The sequence below is a fragment of the Pseudonaja textilis genome, chromosome 14 (assembly GCF_049901715.1).
Source record: "Pseudonaja textilis isolate UNSWEBS1 chromosome 14, rPseTex1.2, whole genome shotgun sequence".
NCBI lineage: Eukaryota > Metazoa > Chordata > Lepidosauria > Squamata > Elapidae > Pseudonaja > Pseudonaja textilis.
Window position 1 is genome coordinate 9427568 of NC_142003.1, and position 22808 is coordinate 9450375.

At 44.1% G+C, this 22808-nt stretch overlaps 1 protein-coding gene across 5 annotated transcripts in view; it reads right to left on the reverse strand.

Annotated features, from left to right (window-relative positions):
• Positions 1 to 22808, reverse strand: part of CAPN15 (calpain 15) — a 114286-nt gene that overhangs the window by 73967 nt on the left and 17511 nt on the right. The window contains exon 1 of one of the 5 annotated variants that reach the window (XM_087912451.1): positions 6885 to 7020. The exons of the other annotated variants lie outside the window; for them this stretch is intronic. The gene's annotated coding sequence lies outside the window, so the exon portion shown is untranslated. Of the gene's footprint in view, positions 1 to 6884; positions 7021 to 22808 lie in introns of those variants that run through there. 5 annotated transcript variants of the gene reach the window in all.

Sequence of the window (22808 nt, forward strand, 5' to 3'; positions counted from 1 at the left end):
TGATATTTGGACTGCCAAATTGCAGGTAGCCAGCAGTCAGCAGCAGTAGCCTGTAGTACTGCACTCTAACCACTGAGCCACCGAGGAACTGAGGAACATGTGAGAAGAGGGGAGGCGCACAGGGTTTCCAGCTACGTGTTACAGAGAGCTCGCTCATTTCTTGGGAAAGGAAGAGGCCGAATCTGAAGATGGGGAATGGCAGATAGTGAGGGATGGATCCCTTAATATTCACATCGTTTAGAAAGAACAGGTTAAGTAAAACACACTGGATTTGGGAAAAGCTGGCTGGAATTCCTTTCCGAATCCTTTGGGAATCTGTACAGGTTGTCCCCGACTTAAAACCATTCTCTTAGGGACCGTTTAAAGTTACAACAACACTGGGAAAAAAAGTGACATGACCGTTATTCAAACTTGTGACCGTCGCAACATACCCATGGCCATGCAATCATTATTCAGTTGCTCAGCGACTGGCTCATACATATGACCGTCGCAGTGTCCCGGGGGGGGGCATGGGATCCCCCTTTTGCGGCCTTCTGACAAGCCAAGGCAGCGGGAAAAGCCAGATTCACCTAACAACTGTGTTACCAACGTAATAACTCTACGGATTCACTCAACAACTCTGGTAGGAAAGGTCGTAAAATGGAGCAAAACTCACTTAACCATGGTCTTGCTTAGCAACAGAAATTCTGGGGGCCCAATTGTGCTCGTATGTTGAGGACTGCCTCTCCTGGAATTTTTTGTTGAAATATTTGAAACATTTCGATTTCAAAGGATTCAGAATCATTTGGGAGTCTGTATTTTTTTTAAAGTTAAGTTGGAGTTTGTCAGCAGGCGAATCGATGCAGAAACTCAGGTACCCCAAAGGAGGAGGTAAATATTCCCTTATTTCTGTAGTATAGATAGTCCTTGACTTACAACCGTTCATTTAGTGACCGTTTGAAGTTACAGCACTGAAAATAGTTAACATGACCGTTTTTCACACTTATGGCCATTGCAGCATCCCCATGGATTTACGTTCGGATACTTGACCCCTGACTTACATTTATGACGGCTGCAGTGCCTTGACAAGCAACGTCAATGGGGAAGCGAGGTTCACTTAACAACCATGCCACCAACTGAATAACTCAGTGGTTCACTTAATAAATGTGGCAAGACAAGTGATCAACCGTGGCAAAATTCACTTAACAAATTTCTCACTTAGTTTGGTTAACTTTATTGTCATTGCACCTCGTACAACAAAATCAAACCCCATCTTCAGTGCACATCATGACCATGAAAATAACACAAACACACATCCTTCACCCTCCACACATTGAACTGAAAACCCGCAACACCATAGCAACACTGCACTATACGGTAGAATTCAAAAGAGCTCCTGCCCTGGGATAGAAGCTGTTTTACAGCCTATTTGTCCTTGTTTTTATTATTCTGCACCATCTGCCAGATGGTAATAGTTCAAAAAAAGGGTTCCCAGGATGAGACGGATCTTTGAGAATATTTTGAACTTTCTTAAGGCAGCGGGAGCTATAAAGCTCTTCCAAAAAGGGGAGATCAAGAGTGGTCGTAAGTTAAGAACTGCCTGTATTTTGGTAAAACGTTAAGTCCACATGAAGTCCTTTGAGCCTTTGAGTCCTTGCAGTAAAGCAGATTACAGCACGGCATCCTAACCAGTTTCACTCAACACACAGACAATTTTTGGAGTTTCCAGCCCTAATACACAAAATTGTCCAATTTCATTTTAGCCCAAAGCAAATCCAACACAGAGACTTGGAAATTAGCAGATTTGGGTTTTCTCTCTCTCTCCGCCTTGGGCTGTGATGGTACATGCCACTGAGAAGAGTGGATGCACACCCAAGGCACAAACCTTGAAAAAAGAAAGGCGCGGACTTCACGATGGCACGGTTGACGTTATTTTTTTAAAAAACGGACTCTTAAATCAAACTCCCCCAAAATATGTCTGAACTTTCACCTTAGCCGAGCTGCCTCTTCTCTCCCCGTCACATAAATTGCAACTGCAGAAGAAAGGCTAAAGATGCATTAATTTAACATCTTGCCAGCCCACGGACCTTATTTTTTGCTACTTGATATGGAAGAGCACGACCATCTTCTCCTCCTCCAAGGACCACCAGCCTTGCCAAATGTTTTACTACGCCTCTCTGCTTACAAATGCGCCACTCTGCCCGGAGGAGGCTTCATTCGGCAAGCCTGGGCCCTCGTCAACCACTGGAGTCAACGTTATGGCAAAGAATACCAAAATTAACACTTGCAAATCTTCCTCGTGGGTGAGGGAACCAGGGACCCGGTTATCTGAAGGACCGTCTCTTGCCGGTCGCATCCACCTAACTCGTAGAGAAGAAGAAGGGCCTTTTCCTTGGTGGCACCTTCCCCTCTGGAACATATTTTTTCTGTCTTTTAATGACCCCATAATCCCTTACATCGGGGTGGAGCCTGGGCAACTGAATGGAGCTGAGTGTTTACTGGCCAGATGCCCTTCCTGTCACCAATGCGGAGTTCACAGCAGATCTCTTCTCATTGTGCCCAGAGAGAGAAATATCTGCCTCTCCCTAAGATCGAACTCACAGCCTCCTGATTGTGAGCTCCAACTCTAGGCCACCGCACCACTCTCCCTCTGGACCATCATCCCTGCAGAAATTAGATTGGCATTGGCCACGACTCTGCCAGTCTTTCGGAAGGTCCTGAAGACGTGGTTTTGCCAGTACGCCTGGGGAAACCAGAGTGCAACGGAAGCCATGAAACGGCTTATTTAATCATGTGTTGTTGCCAGGAGTGAGTGGGTAGGTAGGGGGTTATTGCTTTTATTTTTGTCTATTTTGTGTTTCTGCTGTTTGCAAGCCGCCTAAAGTCACTGTGAGAGAGTATATGCTGTATTAATTAAATAAATAAATAAATAAAATAAATAAAATAAAAAATAAATAAAATAAATAAAATAATAAATAATGTAAAATAATGTAAAATAAAATAAAATAAAATAAAATAAAATAAAATAAAATAATAAAATAAAATAAAATAAAATAAATAAAATAAAATAAAATAAAATACCAACCCTGATAAACCTCCCTGGGCATTCCTGTCAGAGGAAAGCTTCCTGTCAGAGCTGAAGAAGCTTCTCGGATGAGAAGTGATACGCACCTTTGGGACATCCATGAGCTGGAGGACCGAGAATCTCTACAGACTTTTAGCTATACAATTTGGGACGAACACCCTTGGAATGGTGTGGGAGTAGGAATGAATTTCCAAAGGAAAAAAATTGCAGACTACAGGATCCAGGAGTACTAACTCAGGTGATCCTGAGGACACAGAGAAACCTCCAAGTGGCCTCAACGACCCTCTAAAAAGGATGCAAATGACCAGCTGTCTGCCAGGAATATAAATCCTTCCCTTCCCCACCATCCAGTCAGAGCTGAAGAAACCTCTTGGATGAGAAGTGAAATATCTTCAAACGAAAGTCTAGTTGCCTCCTGAAAAAGCACCTTGGGCATTGCGTTGCATCGGCCTACAAACATCGTTCTGGGAAAAAACAACACCCAACGATGCTTGGAAACTTTTACAGTTCCTTTAGCAAAGCCAGCCACCCTGTCTGGGTTGAAAGGAAAAGAGAAAAAAACTGGCCATCCTGTAGCTTGGCCAAACTCCGTCATGTCAGTTGCCAAAAGCACCACAGAGAAGCCAAGAGAAGTCCGGATCCAGATTGAAGCTTGCAAGGATGTGAAGGGGAGAAGGGAGAGGAAAAAAACAAAAACAAAAAAAACAAAAACAAAACACCAGCTTTAATACTGCTTGGAAAACTCTCCGAGGGGAGCATCTATAAATAGACCCAGGATAACCCCAGCTAAGCTGGAAGCCTCAAATACTGTTCGCGAGGGCTGCTATCCAAGCATAAATTCTGTTGCTCCAGATTAAACCGAGGATGCTCGGCACGATTCGGGGTAGAAGGTGACATTGAATCTTCAAAGCGGGAATCAAGGTTAACTCGGCTGGCATAGAACTCAATTTAACCACAAAGCGTAATTGCATGCTCTATCCACATCGGCCTGCATTGAACACTTACTCTTTATAAAACAAGGAAGGGGGGGTAGTTCTCGGCTCACGGCCACAATGGAAGACAAAATTTATGTGAGGCAGGGCGTTAAATGAGCTTAGCCCCCTGCATTCTGCAACCTGTTTTGTCGCCGATGTTAAGCACACCAATGCAGCAGTTAAGCAATCTGGATCCCCGCTTCCCCCACCCCCAGGGGCTTCACTTGTCGGAAGGTGACGGGGAACTTTACAAATGGTGATCTTGGAATGGGGTGTTGGAAGGAAAAATCCATCTGGTTTGGTTCCAAGCGGGGAGGAAGACCCTGGAAGCAACGTGGTGGCTGATTGGAAAGGAAGTTTAATGTTGAATGGAACCAACAGTTCTGGGGCAGCTGAACAAATGAGTGGATGGATAGCAATAGCCCTTAGGCTTATATACCCTTCACAGTGCTTTGCAGCCCTCTCTAAGCGGTTTACAGAGTCAGCCTCTTTGCCCCTCAACAATCTGGCTCCTCATTTTACCCACCTCGGAAGGATGGAAGGCGGAGTCAAAATCATGAGCTGGTCAGGATCAAACTCCTGGCAGTGGGCAAAGTTAGCCTGCAACACTGCATTGTCACAAATGCGCCACTAGGGCTTCCTTCCTTCCTTCCTTCCTTCCTTCCTTCCTTCCTTCCTTCCTTCCTTCCTTCCTTCCTTCCTTCCTTCCTTCCTTCCCAAGCAATAGCAGACTTATATATCTCTTCATGGGGCTTTCCAGCCCTCTCTAAGCGGTTTACAGAGTCAGCCTCTTGTCCCCAACAATCTGGCTCCTCATTTTACCTACCTCGGAAGGAGGGAAGGCTGAGTCAAAACCTTGAGCCTGGTGAGATTCGAACTGTCAAACTTCAGGCAGCCGGCAGGCAGCCGAAGTAGCCTGCAGTACTGCACTCTAATCAGGGGTGGGCTTCAAAAAATGGTATCAATGAGTTCTCTGCCTGGTTGCTGGGTGGGAGTGGCCATGGTGGGCGTGGCCTAGTCGACCTCCTGCAACAGGATGGGGATTTTGCCCTCCCCTGGGCTCCAGAGGCTTTCCTCGAGCTTCCGGGAGGGCGAAAAGGGGCTCCCTGGGCTCCGGAGGCTCTCTGGAAGCTGGAAATGGGCCCGTTTCCTTCCCAAAATTCCAGGAGGCCTGTTTTTTTGCCCTCCCTGAGCTTCTGCACGTGCCCTGTATTACCTGCATCCAAAACGGGCCACGTGGGGACTCCTGGGAGGGGCGGGGTAGGGTGGGGCGGGGCCACACAGGAGTGGGATTTGGAGGTTCTCTGAACTGTGCCGAATCTTAACTAGAGGATCTCCCAAACTCCTGCGAACCCTCACTAACCACTCACGCTAACCAGTGCACCACTGTGGCTCAGGATCTTTATAGGTTTCTGTGATTTTGATGTTTGAACTGTTCTGGGGTGGGTGGGTTGTGCAATGAAGGGTTGTGTCTTTTGCTAAATGGTGGTGGGCTAATCCTAGTACGCAGTCCTAAAAGCTCATGTCCTGTTCTTAGAATTTGGGTGGAGGAGGAGAAGGTCAATTTTAATCCCATCCTTGGAGGCGAAGCTCCTTTGTTTTGTGAATTAGGCTGGCCCGATCTTTCTTAATGGGCACAAAATATCTGCTGGGGGCTATTAAGAAAGACTGAGTCTGCTTTCTGCCTTTAAAGCAGGCATTCCCAACATTTTCTAGACCCTGCTCCCCTAGAACATTTCTGATATAATCTCGCACCCCTTAAAAGAGTAACCAGATGCATAGGTAAAGGTTCCCCTCGCACATAAGTGCTAGTTGTTTCCGGCTCTAGGGGGCGCTGCTCATCTCCATTACAAAACCAAAAAAGAGCCAGCGCTGTCCAAAGTCGTCTCTGTGGTCATGTGGCCAGCATGACTAAACACCAGAAGGCGCATGGAGGAACGCTGTTCCCTTCCCACCAAAGTGGTTCCTATTTTTCTACTTGCATTTTTTTACAAGCTTTCGAATTGCTAGGTTGGCAGAAGCTGGGACAAGTAACGGGAGCTCACTCCGTTCCACGCTGCTAGGGATTCGAACTGCCGAACTGACAACCTTTCTGATCGACAAGCTCACTCTCTTAGCCACTCAGCATCTTAGCCACTGAGTCACCGCATCTATTATATACATATACATTATAGTTTTGAAACTTCTAAACCCAAAGTTTTCGCACCTCCTGGAATATCATCTTGCACCCCCCGTTGGGATCCCCTGCTTTAAGAGCATTTTTCTCCATTTCTCCTTTAGGGGACATATTCTATTCTGCCCCTTTAATATTTTCCAAAACATTTCATTCTTCTGGGGGGGGGGGGTTCCCACAGGTGTAATACGTGCCAGTGGCTAAGCGCCCAAATTTTGATCACGTGACCCCAGGGATGCTGCAATGGTCACAAGTGTGAAAACTTTTTTCGGTGCTGTTGTAAATTTGAGCAGTCCCTGAACTAGGGGTCTTCAAACTTGGCAGCGTTAAGACTTGTGGATATCAACTCCCAGAATTCCTCCTCCAGTCATGTTAGCTCAGGAATTCTGGGAGTTGAAGTCCACAAGACTTAAACTTGCCAAGTTGGAAGACCCTTGCCCTAAACAAAAGGGTTGTAAGTCGAGGGAGGATTACCTGTATGTCAGTTACCTACTGAGGAGAAGACACCCAAGTATAAATAATTGTGATATTTTTTTTTTTGATAGTCCCGGACAATCTTTTCCTACTTTCAAAGAAACAACACTAACTTGGGATGTCTTAACTGCAAATCTATCTTGAAATAACAAACAACAGGATAAAAAAAAACCCATGTAGGCTCTGCACAATTATACACCTGTCACACTGCAGTTTGTTAGCCGATTTATCGTGTGCACTGGGGCTATGAGTAGGGAAGCATCCCAGGCAGACTTGAGCATTACTCAAAGTCTTGGGCTCAGTGGTTTGTGAAAGATGGAGAGAAGAAAAGGGAGGACAGAGGGAGGGAGGGAAGCGCACCGAGATTGGGAATGATAAAAACGACCGTTTGCTAAAAATTGAACAGGCAGTAAAGGGAACTGCAGAAAAACTCACTTTTGAAAAACCTGCATTAGGAAAGGTTGTGCGTGGAGGGGAGAGAATTAAGCTTTTCCCCCACATACATAGCAAAATAAATCACTGTTTGAATTAATCTAATTTGGGAGGCTCAATGCGGTAGCAATAACAATGGGTGGGTGGGGGGGGAGACAAATGGGGAATTTAACTAATAGAAACAAATAGTTAAGTACCTATTTTCCTTTCTTTTGTGGTTTTAATGCATAATTACCACATTTCAAATGTTACAGTTAATTACGCCTGCAAGAGCGTTTTCTAGAGCAAATACGCGGATCTATTATGAATCCATTTCCTCCTTGCTATTTTCTAAATTGGTTCCCTGCCCTCCCCCACAAAAGCACTTACAAAGAGAGGAAACAGAGAAATTTTCCAATCCTGTGTTGTTGTTGTTTTTTTAAAAGGCTCTTCCTGGTTCCCTAAAAGCATCCACAATGGAAACGGGCGCGTTAAATCACTTCTTTGGATTAAACAGTAAGCAGAGGTTTGAGTTACTGCTGTGTCAGGTAGTCCTCAATTCGTGACCATAACCGAGCCCAACATTTCTTTGCCAAGTCAGACCAGTGGTGGGATTCATTTTTTTTTTTAACTACTGGTTCTGTGGGCGTGGCTTGGTGGGCGTGGCAGGGGAAGGTTACTGCAAAATCCCCATTCCTTCCCCACCCCACTAACCTGCTTTCCAGCTCCGTTCTCCTGTGCAGGACAACCAAAGGAGATCCAGCCAATCAGCTGGGACTCAGGGGGCGGAGAATAGATGGGGGCGGGGCCAGTCAGAGGTGGGATTGGCCAGATCTCCAAACTACTCAAAATTTCCACTACCGATTCTCCAGAACGGGTCAGAACCGGCTGAATACCACCTCTGAGTCAGACATTTATTAAAGGAATTTTGTCCCATTTCTATGAACTTTCTTGCCACCTTTGTCAACTGAATGACTGCTAAGGAAGTCACATGGTTGTTAAGTGAATCTGGATTCTCCCATAGACTTCCTTTGTCAGAAGGTTGCAAAAGGGGAGCACTTGACCCTGGGACACCGCAACTGTCATAAACACGAGTCAGTTACCAAGTGTCTGAAGTTTGATCACGTGACCGTGGGGATGCTGTGACGGTCGTAAGTGTGGAAAACGGTCGTAAGTCCCTTTCTTCAGTGTCGTTGTGACTTTGAACGGTCAACTAAATGAACTGTTGTAAGTCGAGGATACCTGTACTTTAGTGAAGCTTATCTGGGTACAGAAGTAGCAATTGCCACAGCCCTTAGCCTTCTATACCACTACACAGTGCTTTCCAGCCCTCTCTTAAGCGGTTTATAGAATCAGCCTCTTGCCCGCAATAATCTGGGTCCTCACTTTACCCACCTTGGAAGGACGGAAGGCTGAGTCCACTTGGAACCAGTCAGGATCGAACTGCTAGCAGTGGGCAGAGTCAGCCTGCAATACTGTATTCTAACCACGGTGCACCATGGATGGATGGATGGATGGATGGGAGGGAGGGAGGGAGGGAGGGAGGGAAGAAGGAAGGAAGGAAGGAAGGAAGGAAGGAAGGAAGGAAGGAAGGAAGGAAGGAAGGAAGGAAGGAAGGAAGGAAGGAAGGAAGGAAGGAAGGAAGGAAGGAAGGGCAATAGCACTTAGTCTTATATACCATTTCACAGTGCTTTCCAGCCCCTCTCTTAAGCAGTTTACAGAGTCAGCCTCTTGCCCCCAGCAATCTGAGTCCTCACTTTACCCATCTTGGAAGGAGGCAAGGCTGAGTCAACTTTGAATCAGTCAGGATTGAACTCCAGGCTGTGGGCAGAGTCAGCCTGCAATACCACATTCGAACCACTGCACCACCAGGGTTCCTAATGCAACATCCAATCAACTACAGCAATAGCAACAGCACTTAGACTTATATGCCCCTTCACATTGTTTCACAGCCCTCTCTAAGCGGTTTACAGCGTCGGCCTCTTGCCCCCACCCCAGCAACCTGGCTCCTCATTTTACCAAACTCTGAAGGAGGGAGGGTTGAGTCAACTTTGTGCCAGACTGGGAAGCCATTTTTCTCTTGGCGCTTCTAGGCTGCCACATTTAGTGACTGGGAATTTGGGAGGGGAGGGGGGGGTTAAGGAGCAGTGGAGGATTAGCCACAACATTCTTTTCTGAGAGAGTCAAGGCCGTTTCACCCTGGACCTGGAGGGGAGTGAGTGGAGATACTCTCCGGATGGGACGAAGACACGATTGGGCCATGTGATGGACTGATGAAGGCAGGGGATGGACCTTTGATTTTCTTTTGAGGAAGGGAACTCTCAGATTTGTGTTTTCCCAGACACGCCAATATGACATCTCTAACAAAGTGGAACTTTGAGAAGATGCTTGTCTCGGAGTTGTCTCTGTTTTGGAGGCTGTTACTTGGAACGCTGACACCTGGACCCCGGTGAGATTTGAACTGCCAAATTACAGGCAGCCGGCAGTCAGCAGAAGTAGCCTGTAGTACCGCACTCTAACCACTGCGCCACCGTGGGCTCATAAGCGTAAGCTGAATCTGGGGTTTTTTCCCTGAACACAATACAAAGTATATTTTCCTCTTCTTCCACCCACCCACCATCCCCCAGAATATAAAAGTCCAATTAGATGCTTGTATATTGTTTAGGGCAAGGGTCGCGAAACCCCCAGGCCACAGCCCAGTGCCGTGGCATGTTCGAAACTGGGCCGCACAAGCGGTGGGCAAGTATGCAGATGTGCGAAGCTCCACTTGCGCATGAAGCTCCATTTGTGCACTCTCCGCTCGTGCAAGTGGAGCTTCACACACACACACACACACACACACACACACACACACTTGCCCATCGGTTGTGTGACCCAGTTTTGAACCAGCCATGGCCCAGCACAAGAACCCTTTGCTCCAGGCCCTCCGCTTGCACGAGTGGAGCTTCACACATGAGCGCAAGTGCCTGCCACTTGCACCTGCGGAACTGTGCACACACATGTGTGCCTACCCCTCTCACACACACACACACACGCACCTTCCCGCGTTGGGCAGGGCTGCCAAGATGGAAAGTTTGGGGACTGCTAGTTTAGGCAACAGGTTCTTGGTTCCCAGCTCTGCATATTGATAGTTGACTTGGCCGGCTCAGCTGGGCTTCCATCCCCACCTTCTTCCTTAAAAGTTTAATCTTTCCACCTTCCCTCCCCCGCCATTGCTAATGGCCGGCTGTCCGCTCACGAAGCTTGGCTAAGAGGGATGCAGCCCACGACACTCTTCCAATGCCAGGGAGAAGGTAAGAGGGAAAGCATTCCAATCTGAGAACTCCTTCTAGACAAGTCCCACCTAAAGCTGATGCACTTCAAGGGTTGGAGCTCTTGAACACAACAAACAGCTAACTGATGACCCACTTACAGCACAATGCAGAAGCTGCCTATTCAAAGGCAACCCACACACAGAGCCTGCAAAATGGGTGGTAACCAGGCCCAGGTTAGGCAATGGATTAGCTCTCTGCAAATATTTACATCCTTCTTTAAAGCTTTTGAGATCCTCTTAAGGTAGCTTACAAACATGGTTATTCAATACAACCGAGTAGCAGCTTCTGAGCCAGAAATAGCACATGTTTTGTGCGTGTATCTGGCACCCATTAGCCCAGAGAAAAGATTTCCAGCAGGCCTGGGCTCCAAGATTTGATACCTTAACAACTCCGCTCAATCTTCGATGGAAACAAGCTTTGTTTATTGGAACAGAGAAGCCATCCGCTCCTAAGGGGTGTTTTCGCTGAGGCTAGAGGATGCAGCCGGATTGATGAGGCAAGCTGTCTTTCCCTTCCCATTTGTTATCATCTGGCAAAGAAGAGGTGTTCGGAGATACTACCACTTTTAGCTGAGCCGATACTTCATCTTTTCAAGGCCAGGGTTGACCTATCACTTATCACAACACGGGGATGGGGGTGAGCCCCCCCAAAAGGAGAGCTCACTCACAATCACCTCCCTGTTTGTTGCAAGAACGACCCGAGTGTCAAGGCTCTTGGTAGTGACCCCCATTTAAATCATGAGTCCCTACCCGGATTTCCAAAGGCTTAAAGAAGATTTATTGGGAGTAAACATGCCAGCACTGCCTGGGTGTAGCTGACTCTGAGACACATCATTCATTGTCACCCTTGACCCCTGGTTTTCCCCCACCCCCTGCCTGTATCATAATTCATATTCTCCAATGGGACACATCCATAGCCAGGAGTCATCAATCATACTCTCCAGTTAGAATTTTGCACGGCATAAACTTCGGTCGCCTGGAAAACTATGTATGAAAACATTTATGGAATGCAGTTTCGGTTTTGCAAGCTGCTACACTATTATCACCTGCACCTCTGTAACTGTCTGGTTTGGTTCTGCAACCCAACAAGACAGACACAGACTTCAGAGGATAATCAGGACTGCAGAAAAAAAAAACAATTGCTACCAACCTCCCTTCCATGGAGGACCTGTATACTGCACAAGTCAAAAAGAGGGCTGTGAAAACATTTACAGACCCCTCACATCCCAGACATAAACTGTTTCCATTCCTTCCCTCAAAACGACGCTATAGGGCACTGCACACCAGAACAACTAGACACAAGGACAGTTTTTCCCCCCGAAAGCCATCATTCTGCTAAACAAATAATTCCCTCAACACTGTCCAACTATTTACAAAGTCTGCACTACCATTACTATTAAACTTCTCATCACTCCTTATCACCCATCCCCTCCCACATGTGACTGTATGATTGTAACTTTGTCGCTTGCATCCTTACGATCTATATTGACTGTTTCCTAATATGATTTGATTGCTTATTGTACCCCATGACTATCATTAAGTGTTGTACCTGATGATTCTTGATTCTTGACAAATGTATCTTTTCTTTTATGTACACTGAGAGCATTTGCACCAAAACCAATTCCTTGTGTGTCCAATCACACTTGGCCAATAAAGAATTCCATTCTATTCCTATTCCTATCCTGTTGGCAGCTCTAAAAGACCAGAGAAATATTTTATGAGTTGACACCAAGATACTCTGAAGAAGTACATGTGAGCCCTTGACCTATATGTTCACTTAGTGACTGTTCGACGTTACAACGGCACTGGAAAAAAGGGACTTATGACCGTTTTTCACGCTTACAACAGTTACAGCATCTCCACAGTTGTGGGATTGAAATTGACTCATATTTATGACGGTTGCAATGTGTATTTTATACGATGGAAATAAAAAAATGGACAAGGAAAAGAAGGCATTAGATGGAGAAACAAATCCTCTACGATTCCACCGAAGACTGTGACAGCCTGAAACCTTTTCAAGGATGACATAAGACGTGTGGAATTGAAGCAGACGGTTCCAATAACAAAGGGAGCTTGTTTACATGGTGAGAAGTTGGGGGTTTGGCTGGGGAAATTATTGTTTAATTCTATGAACTGGTGTTTTGGAACCTCAGAGTTAGTTTTACTCTGACGTTACCATGCAGTGTATTCAATAAACTGTAAGATTTTCAGAAACGGGATGAATCTGGAGCTTTGTTTGAAGTCTCGAGCTGGCGGTTGACACCATGGTACTAACTTAACAGCTGCAAAAATCCACCTAGCAACTGTGGCAAGAAAGGTGGTAAAAGGGATTAAAATCCACTTAACAACTGTCTTGCTCATCAACACAAAGTTTGGGCTCAACTGTAGCCCTAAATCTGGACTACCTGTAAACTAGGATGGAATTATATTTATTTCAAAGTGCTGAATATTCAATGCAAAATAAATGTCAAAGGGCTGGAATAGGCCCCCGAAAACAGTCCAAAAGGAAGATATTGGAAAGCCCACCAATCCCATACAAATGGAAATATTTGTCAGAATGACCCCTTAAAGTAAAATGTGGACTATTTAAGAGCAAGATGGAGATATTTGCAGTAGTGGACATTCAACTATCAGCTTTGGAACGTTATTTTATAGGCATCCAACAACTTCTGACTTGATTTGTTTCTCATTTCAGCTGCACTGCTCTTTTTGCAAAGTTTGCTGGTGCGTGCAGCTACAACCAATTTGCAGAGGATGGTTTTATTTTTAAGCATACCGTTTTAATTATGCTGTGAGCCAAAGGGAAAACCATCGCGCACGTTTTAGGTGTGTGCGGTTTTTCCTTTAATAGCCGCAGAAAGCAAGCGCTGTTTCTGTAAATACTTCTTGATAGAAAGCCTTTTCTAGAATAATCTGGAGGGCTTTAGCATTAAAAAAAAATAATTCTAAATTCCCCTGCCAATTGCTAGTAGCATTTAAGGATTTCCTAGGGATCTGAACGTTATAATCCCAAACCCAGGGAGAGAATCGTTAAGATTGCAATATCTGCATTAATATTCAGGTTTTTACAATTATTTGGCAGGGTGGAATTCATCTTCAACACTGAAAGAATTGCAGAAAGAAGCATTTTGTATTCATGAACGGATTGATACCAGAGTCAGCTGGCAGTTTTTGTCTCTAAAATAACCTAAAATAATAGCCAGCTCGTAAAGCCAGCGGAGGCAAATTAAAAGGCTCTTTCTTGGAATTTAAAAGTTAGACCTCTTGAAATCACCTGCTCACTAACTCCAATTAATTAAATATGGGCAATGATTCCCAAGGGATTTGTTCACCGGAGAACAACCTAACACTCAATGAGACGCTTAACCCACATCACGTGGTATGGGGGGAGGTCCTCGACTTACGACCACAATTGAGCTGAACATTTTCGTTGCTGAGTGAGATATTGGTTAAGGGAGCTTTGCCCCATTTTAACGACTTTTCTTGCTGCAATTGTTAAGGGAATCTGGCTTCCCCGTTGAGTCTGTTTGGCAGAAAGTGGCAAAAGGGGATCACTGCAACGGTCATAAATGTGAACCTGGAGGTTCAAACATACAAAGAACGGCTGCTGGAATTGGGTGTGTCTAGTTTAATGAAAAGAAGGACGGGTGTGTGTGTGTGAGAGAGAGAGAGAGAGAGAGAGACATGATAGCAGTCTTGCAATAGTTGAGGGGCTGACCACAAAGAAGAGGGGGTGAATCTATTCTGCAAAGCACCTGAAGGCCAGACAAGAAGCAAGGGGTGGAAACTAATCAAGGAGAGAAGCAACCTAGAAAAGTCATTTAAAAGGGGCAAAATTCCCTTGGCAACTGTCTCACTTAGCACCAGGAATTTTGGGTCCAACTGCAATCATAAGTCAAGGACTACCTGTATTACCAAATTAAACGAAGGAAAACAATTGTTCCAGGTGGAAAAGATTTAAAATGGATGGCTGGATAGGAAGGTAGATAAATAGGTAGGTAAATAGGTAGGTATGGTTAGGTAGGTACATAGGTGGGTAGGTAGCTAGGTAGATAGATAAGTAGGTAGGTAAATGGCTGGATAGGTAGGTAGGTAGGTAGATGGATAGATAGATAAGATAGATAGATAGGTAAGATAGAGAGAGAGAGAGAGAGATAAGATAGATGAAAGAGAGAAAGAGGGAAAGAGAGACAGAGAGAGAGAGAGAGAGAGAGAGAGAGAGAAAGCATTTTACACTGGCTACAGATCACGAGAGGCCAGCCCATAACAAATCCAAGACCGGAGCACATCATACAGTGCATGCAGCCTTCACCATTATGAATCTAAGTAAGGGCTGAATGATGAAATCTCCTAAAATAACAGAATAACAAAGATGGAAGGGACCTTGAAGGTCTTCTAGTCCAACCCCCCTCCTCAAGCAGGAGACCCTGTGCCATTCTGGACAAATGGTTGTCTAATCTCTTCTTTAAAATTTCCAGCGTTGGAGCATTCACAACTTCAGGTGGCAAGCTGTTCCACTGGTTAATTGTTCTAACTGTTAGGAAGTTTCCCCTTAGTTCTAGGTTGCTTCTCTCCTTGGTTAGTTTCTACCCATGGCTTCTTGTCCTGCTCTCGGGGGGCTCTGGAGAATAAGTTAATCCGCTCTTCTTTGTGGCAGCCCCTGAAATATTGGAAAGCTAATAGCTGGAGATGCGAGCGTAACTGTGGTTCCGTTTGTTTCTGGTGCGCATCTGAACATGCCGTAAAAGGGATGAGAAGATACTGACCAACACCTACCCCAAGATCGTCGGCGGAGCTGTTATAGGATTGGGGGATTGGAAGGGCCTTCATTTTCCCACTTTAGTATTTGCTATTCATTTATAAGTTCACTGCAGATAAACAAGCACTAAGATCTAAACCGGCTGAGGCTGCTTCTATAGGAACGTTCCTATTAGCCAACTGTGTGTAGGCATATTTTTTTTTAAAGTGTGGTATTAATAAACATGTATGTGGGTTGGCATGGCTCGTCTCATTAGCAGCCTAGAAGCAACTTATGCACCTGCCAGCTTGCCCTCTCTCTCCCTTTGTCCCCCTCTCTCTCCTTCAGCCTCTCTCCATCCCCTGAACGCATGTTGCACGTAATAAGCCTCTGTTTCTGATCCATCTTGCTTTGAGTGTTTCATCAGATCTGTAGAAGAAACAATCAGGCTCAAGTACATAAAAACAGAGACAAAAATCAGCTACAAGAGAGAGATTAATAGATGCTAGAGATCGAGGCACCGGCGGCCCTTCCGATTGGGGACTACAATTCCCAGCATCCTTTTTATGATTGAGGATGCTAGCTGAGCCTGGATGGGATTTTTTAAAAAAAATATCATTGGAAATATTAGCCTAGGAGTTATATCTGTTTGGGGGTATTAACAGATGCGCATTTCATTCCACTGTAATTCAGTAATACTCCTAATTCAGCCTTTCTCTAAATTCTGCCATCTGCTGAAGAAGACGGAAATACAATATTAAAGAAGCACATTCCAGAGTAAAATTAATATGATTAAATGGTAATTCAACAAGATTTAGCACAATTTGACTGGGATTATACTAGAAAGGCTATTAGGAGCTGTCTTTGTTCAAAATACATCTCTCTTTGCCCTCTCGCATGTCCCTTTTCGTACTCCAGAAGTCTCCAACCTTGGTGACTTTAAGACTTGTGGACTTCAACTCCCAGAATTCCCCAGCCAGCCAAGATTGGACATTTCTGCTTTATACCTTCTCTAAGATCATCCATGGAGTTTTTCTCATTGTAAGTTGCTGAAAAGAAAGCTTAGCCCACTTATTACAAGAAAGCCAGCAAATGCTTGGTGCAACCAGGTCAGTGAAACTCAGAGACGGAGTTAATATAAGCCTGAACCTTGGCATAGTGGTTGGCTTTGGGGCAGAAGATGCAAATGTAATCTAATCTGGTTTGTTTCACCAAGGAATCAGTCAAATCCCAGTTCGATGCAAGGTAGGAACCAGGGGCAGGGGCAGCCAGCCAGGGGTGGGATTAGCCGTTCTCCGAACTGCGCAAAAAGTTAACAACTGGTTCGTATGAACCGGTGTGAACCGGCTGAATCCCACCTCTGAACCAGGCCGTTGATATTCTCAACTGGCAATCAACTAGGCCAACGTCACCTTGGCTTTGCTTTCTCACAGGGCAAGTACACGTATCTCTTGACTTACGGCAACAGTTGAGCCCAACATTTCTGTTGCTAAGACAGAGAGTTGTTAAGTGGGCTTTGCCCCATTCTGTGACCTTTCTTGCCACAATTGTTAAGTGAATCACTGCAATGGTTAAGTTAGTCACACGGTCGTTGGGTGAATCTGGCTCACTGGACTTTGCTCGTCAGAGGGTCGCAAAAGCAGATCGCATGAGCCCTGAACATTGCAGCCGTCATAAATATGAGCCGGTTGCGTAGCGTCCAAATTTTGATCAGGTGACCATGGAATGCTGCAATGGTTATAAGTGTGAAAAATGGTCATGAGTCACTTTTTTCAGTGCTGCTGTTGTAATTTCGGTCCCTAAACGAATGGTTGTAAGTCAAGAACTACCTGTATCCATACTCATTATTGTTTGAGAAGGGAAAGAATGAAAACAAATTCTCCTGCAAGGTTGATTAGCAAACATCAATGTGATAGCAAACTTTTGAGACATGCTGTCTGGGCAATTCTGGGAGTTGAAGTCCACAAGTCTTAAAGTCGCCAAGGCTAGATTCCCGCCCCACCCCCCCATCCCCCGAAGGCTTGGCAGGCTCTCCTGGTAGTAGCAGTGTGTTTTGCCTTGTGTGCAACAACTGGGCTTTGATAAACCATAGATCTCCCTCTCGGAGGCTGTGTCAGCCTGTTCAAAGCAGCATTGTTTTCATTGCACATTCGTAGCCAAGAGAAAAACACAAGGATGAGCCAGGCACAATCTCTTTCCCGATATCAGCTGTGCTGGTGCTCGTGGTTCAGCCTTCCAAAGTTCCGCACAAGAGCAACCACGGTGTAAATACAAGCTGTACAGCAAAGGCTAGCGTACCAACTCTTGAGAGGAGCTGACCTGTGTCCTGCTTTTATAAAATCTTCCAATGATTTTGTACTTAGACTGTAAGGGCAGCTAAGTGAGAGGGTGGGAGGAACCAGATCTGATAAGGAAACGGGGGGCGGGGGAAATGCCCAGATTCAATTAAATAGCGAAAGAGGACTGCCCGCTTATCAGTGGGTTTTTCAAGTTATCTTCAGATCTATCAATAAATACTAATCTGTTCTCTGCCCATCTTCTCCTGATGGGTCGGTACTATGAATGGTGTTGAAAGGAAAAGCATTTAGTTAGGCTTTTGTTATCTCTCTTTGATTAGTTTCCATCCACTGTTCTTGTCCTGCCCTCAGGTGCTTTGGAGAATAGCTTGACTCCCTCTTCTTTGGGGCAGCCCCTCAGATATTAGAACAATGCTATCATGTCACACCCATCTTTCTTTTCATCGAACTAAATATACCCAATTCCTGCAACTGTTCTTCATATATTATATCCTCCGGCCCCCTCATTATCTTTGTTGCTCTTCTCTGCACTTTTTTCCAGAGCCTCAACATCTTTTTTTATATTGTGACAACCAGAGGTGGTATTCAGCAGGTTCTGAACTGGTAGAGGAAATTTTGAGCAGTTCAGAGAACTGGCGGACACCACCACCTCTGACTGGAGATTTTACAGTATCCTTCCCCTTCCACACCCACCAAGCCACGCAGACAGAACCAATAGTAAAAAAATATTGAATCCCACTGGATGCAATATTCCAAGTATGGTTTCGCCAAGGCACAACTAAACGGATTTCAGGAGCAAGAAATCAGAAGGCAGTTCAAATGAGTACGGATTTATTGTAAGCTAATGCCCTCTACAAGAATATTGTATTGCGAATAGTTGCTGGGGTACATCCACAGTTTCGTTATACTTGTACGATGACAATAAAGTTCTTCTTCTTCTTCTTCTTCTTCTTCTTCTTCTTCTTCTTCTTCTTCTTCTTCTTCTTCTTCTTCTTCTTCTTCTTCTTCCTCTTCCTCTTCCTCTTCCTCTTCCTCTCCTACCGTTCAAAGGAAATGGCGGTAGATAAGAGTCAACAGAATTCCAGGTGGGCTGGTCTTAGATCTCTTGTGAAAGTGAAGAGACTCCGGACTGATGACTTGTTTGACCCCTCCCTCAGCTAGGTGGGCGGGAGCTGGAGCAAGGATGGGAGCTCACCCTATCACCTGACACTTGGGTCTCGAACCTTGGCTGTCAGCTTTCCAGCTGACAAGTTCAGCATCGTCAACCATATACAGGTAGTCCTCGACTTACAAATATGACTGAGCCCAAAATTTATGTTGCTAAGTGAGATGTCTGTAAAGTGAATTTTACCCCATTTTACTACCTTTTTTGCCACAGTTGTTAAGACTTTATTTATCAGAAGACCGCAAAAACTGATCACATGACTCCAGGACACCGCGACTATCATAAATATGAGCCAGTTGCCAAGAGCCTGGATTTCGATCACATGACCATGGAAATGCTGCTATCGTCGTAAGTGTGAGAAACGATCATAAGGCACTTGTGTCCGTGCCATTGTAACTTTGCATGGTCACTAAATGAACTGTTGTAAGTCGAGAACCATTGTACGGGTACAGCCATATGTTAAAATGGCATACCCTTATTTCTGGAAGGAATGATGAAATATGTCTGATGAACTTTAACGCTGCACTAAACCAACAAAATCTAGAACCAGACCAAACCAGATATGGCAAATGAAACAAAGTCAGAGAGAGAGAGAAGAAAATTAGCACTGAAACATTTTGTTGAATTTTGAACAATTGTGTCTAAATGCTCCCTTTTTCCCTAAAAAAAAAAAAGTGTGTGTGTGTGTGTGTGTGTGTGGGTAAAGCTAATTGTTAAATATCAATCTTATCAAATTGCATTATTTTATACTTCTCTCTCTAACCCTCTACCCCCCCCGCCCCCTCCTATCCATTGTCTGGCATGCTGAAAAAGATTTAAGGTTGACTGCAATTGTAATTTTTGTGAGCAAATTAGATTGGAGAGTCTTTCCACCCATCGCTAATATTCATCCCGGGTGTATCACTGACTAAGGTTTTAAAGACTTTAATAGCATGGGGGCTGTTTCAAAGGACAAAGAGAACAGATGTTAATAATCCAGCTAAAGAGATAAAAGAAGTCAGACCAGCCAACTTAAGATGTGGCATGTTCTGAAGCAGAAGAGCTTTGCCAAAATGTCCGTTTAAGAAGCCAATGTTTACATAGAGAAAATATCTTGGGCACCAGCTACAAAACAGGGTGTCTTGACAGGAAGCAACGGGGTTTCATTCATAACCTTAACCACTTCATTAAACCACGTGCCAAACTCACTTTAGGGGAACAAAACGTTCTCCAGATGCAAGGTAGCATCTCTAGAGTCTAGCAGGTAGCAAAAGGAAGCGAGAAGCAAATGGCAGAATGGGCTGCACCAATTCAAAATATAATTGGACTTTAAGGGGTGTTTTTCCCCTTAAAAAAGTTTCGCTTCTTACCCAAGAAGCTTCTTCGGTTCTAACTGAAGTTAGAACCGAAGAACCATTGTGGATGAGAAGCAAAATGTTTCCAAGGCAAAAGCCTAAGAAAGTCCAGTCGCCTTTTGGACAAAAGCACCTTTGGGACATAACCTGTTTTGGATGTTGAGGATCTCCATGGACAATTCAAAATATGCACTTGGGAGCCACATTTCCAAATGCTGCTTTGGAATCAGAAGTGAGTTATTCTCTACGTTTGTCACAAAAAGGATCTTTGCACAGACCTTTCCCTATCCTGCTTGTTTTCTTCCCCCCCTACTCTGTTGACCTATGGAAGTCGCGTCAATTGAAAAAGAGTTCCAAAGTTTACAGGCCACTATTAACAAGCTTCGATCAGTAGTGTTAGGAATATGAGTCACCTAACAGCTATTTGGGTTAGAAATATATAAACCAGGATAAACATTTTAGTGCTATGTCTTTAAGAGATTGCAAAAACTGCAATTGGGTGTGGTTTTTCAAACAGCCATAAGATGGAGCCAGAAACCTGGTTTGTTTAGTCTGAGTCTCAGAAGAGAGTGTGAGTGTATCTCTGTTTCCTTCTGTTGGAAATTTATTGCCGTTGCTCCATTTCTTCTAATTGACTGATATTACTGGATTTAATGTAAGTCTGATACAGAACTGTTTTTGACATTGGAATCTGATATTTGGATTATCCCTGGATTGAAAAACTGACTGATTTACCTGTGAATGATTTTGGACCGCTTATTTTGGACTTTGCTTAAACCTTTCTGGAAGTAAAAACCTACATTTACTGTACAGTGTATCTGTGTGCTCTGTGTGTATTATTCAAACACTCCTCTCAAATACGTCTCCCTGTATGCGCTCATTCTCCTAACGGGGAATTACCTCAACAAGTAGCTCTCACAGATTCTCCTGAACTTGATAAGGGTCCCTCTTCGAAGTCCTTCAAGATAGATCTAAGTAGAGAGGCAAGCTTGGTGAAGGTGGCCATTCAGACAACTCAAGTCTCAGTGGATCAACTGCTTTATCGGCTAAGCCTAAAGACCAAGTCAGGTGTTCTGCTCAGCATCCAAAAGTCACATTCTGCAACCGCTGAAGTTTTAGAGACCGTCCCAAATAAAGTGCAATGCAATTACAATTTTAATTAGTTCAGGCACCTGCAATTCCAGCCAGCTTTGACTGACATACCAGCCGGAATTCATTACAAGAAACACTTCTAACCACTGCCAAACCACAGGGACCGATCCCAAGATGGCTCTCTGGGGAAATGCTGTGCTATCATGGATTTGTGTGCAGGGCCATCCGGATCAGCTGGCTTTGCAACCTCCTAAATGGCCCTCTTTGTTTCTCCTCATCCATTGCAGATTTAAGCTCAAGAACATCAGACACACCCTGGAATCCTTGGGTGGAATATAGAAGTAGAGCTGTAAGTCAACACCATATCAGTTGGAGGAAAGGTTAAATTAATAAATGACTTCTGCCAGCAGTTTCATAGTTGTTCAAGAGTACGGCAGATAAGGCCGAACTTTGCAGCACACCTCAAAGGCTATAAAGTGGAACAGAATTGCCTAATGCTACATGCTAAAATTAACCACATAAGGAGGACATGAAAAAAAAACCCATATAGTATTAAGTGTTCTAAACAGGCCTGACATGTATGCATTTACTATTTATATATCTTTAAACCTACCTTCTGTAACCAAAATTAACTGAGCCTGTTAAGTCTGCGGTAACTGCTAATTGCACAGTTCAAACGTAATGAAGTCACGCACTATTTATTCGCATTATCTGAGATCAATATACCTCTGGAAATCCAAAAGACCATAATAATAAAAAAAAAAGGCAGCAGGACTTTGAAGTGGAGAACAGAAGCAGAATCTACGATTGCGGCAGAATGAAGAGCCGTCAATTGGAGCAGCAAAGTGGGTGACAAGAACAGACCAAAGGTCCAGATGGATTTCAAATCAGATTTTGCATGTAACTGTAAGAATCCTTCTTATAATTAAAATCAAGAAAATGCTATTGTTTGGAATTCTTAAAAACTGATAGGATGAGGCTTTGAAGGTTGGACACTAGAGGGAACCAAAGGGAATTAAAGATTAAAGATTACAGTTAAAGGAGGAGAAGAGGAGGAGAAGAATTTGAGTTACTAATAGAGAATGGAGCAATATACTTTAATTTGGACATATTGACGGATATTTATGAACAATGGACTCAAGAGGTTAATTTTGAGCGTGTCTGCCATTACGGGCAGTCTTCGTTTAAAAGAGGAACAATCTTTTCTTAAAATACGAGAAATGATGTCATCTTCCCATGTTTCACCTCTTATTTATAAACAGATTCTTAAAACCTAGTCAGCAAAATCAAGGATGACCAGAAAAACTGGTAACTGATCAAACTGAGACCGATCTAAAAATGGATTTTAAAATGACAAAAGCTTATGGGAATGATATGAGAAAAGACTGGTTACACAAAGAAAAGTGAGTTGATCATTAAAAGTGAGTCTTGATCATTAAAAGAGATATACAACTAACAAACCAAAAGAGCGACCTGGATAACTTTCACATACTAGATTTACAAAAGAAACTTTTTAGTTTTGAAGAGTTTTTTGAGAAAAGAGAAAGAAAACAAAACGAAAAGAAACTCCAGGATGTTATTAAAGATCAAGGTTGTTAAAAGGAAAGGATATAAAGTTGTTTTATTTGATCAAGGTTAGTAGGTATGTTGTTTTCTCTGGTCGTCCTTGATTTTGCTGACTAGGTTTTAAGAATCTGTTTATAAACAAGAGATGAAATATGGGAAGGCGACATCACTTCTCATATTTTAAGAATAGATGGTAGATTACTAAAA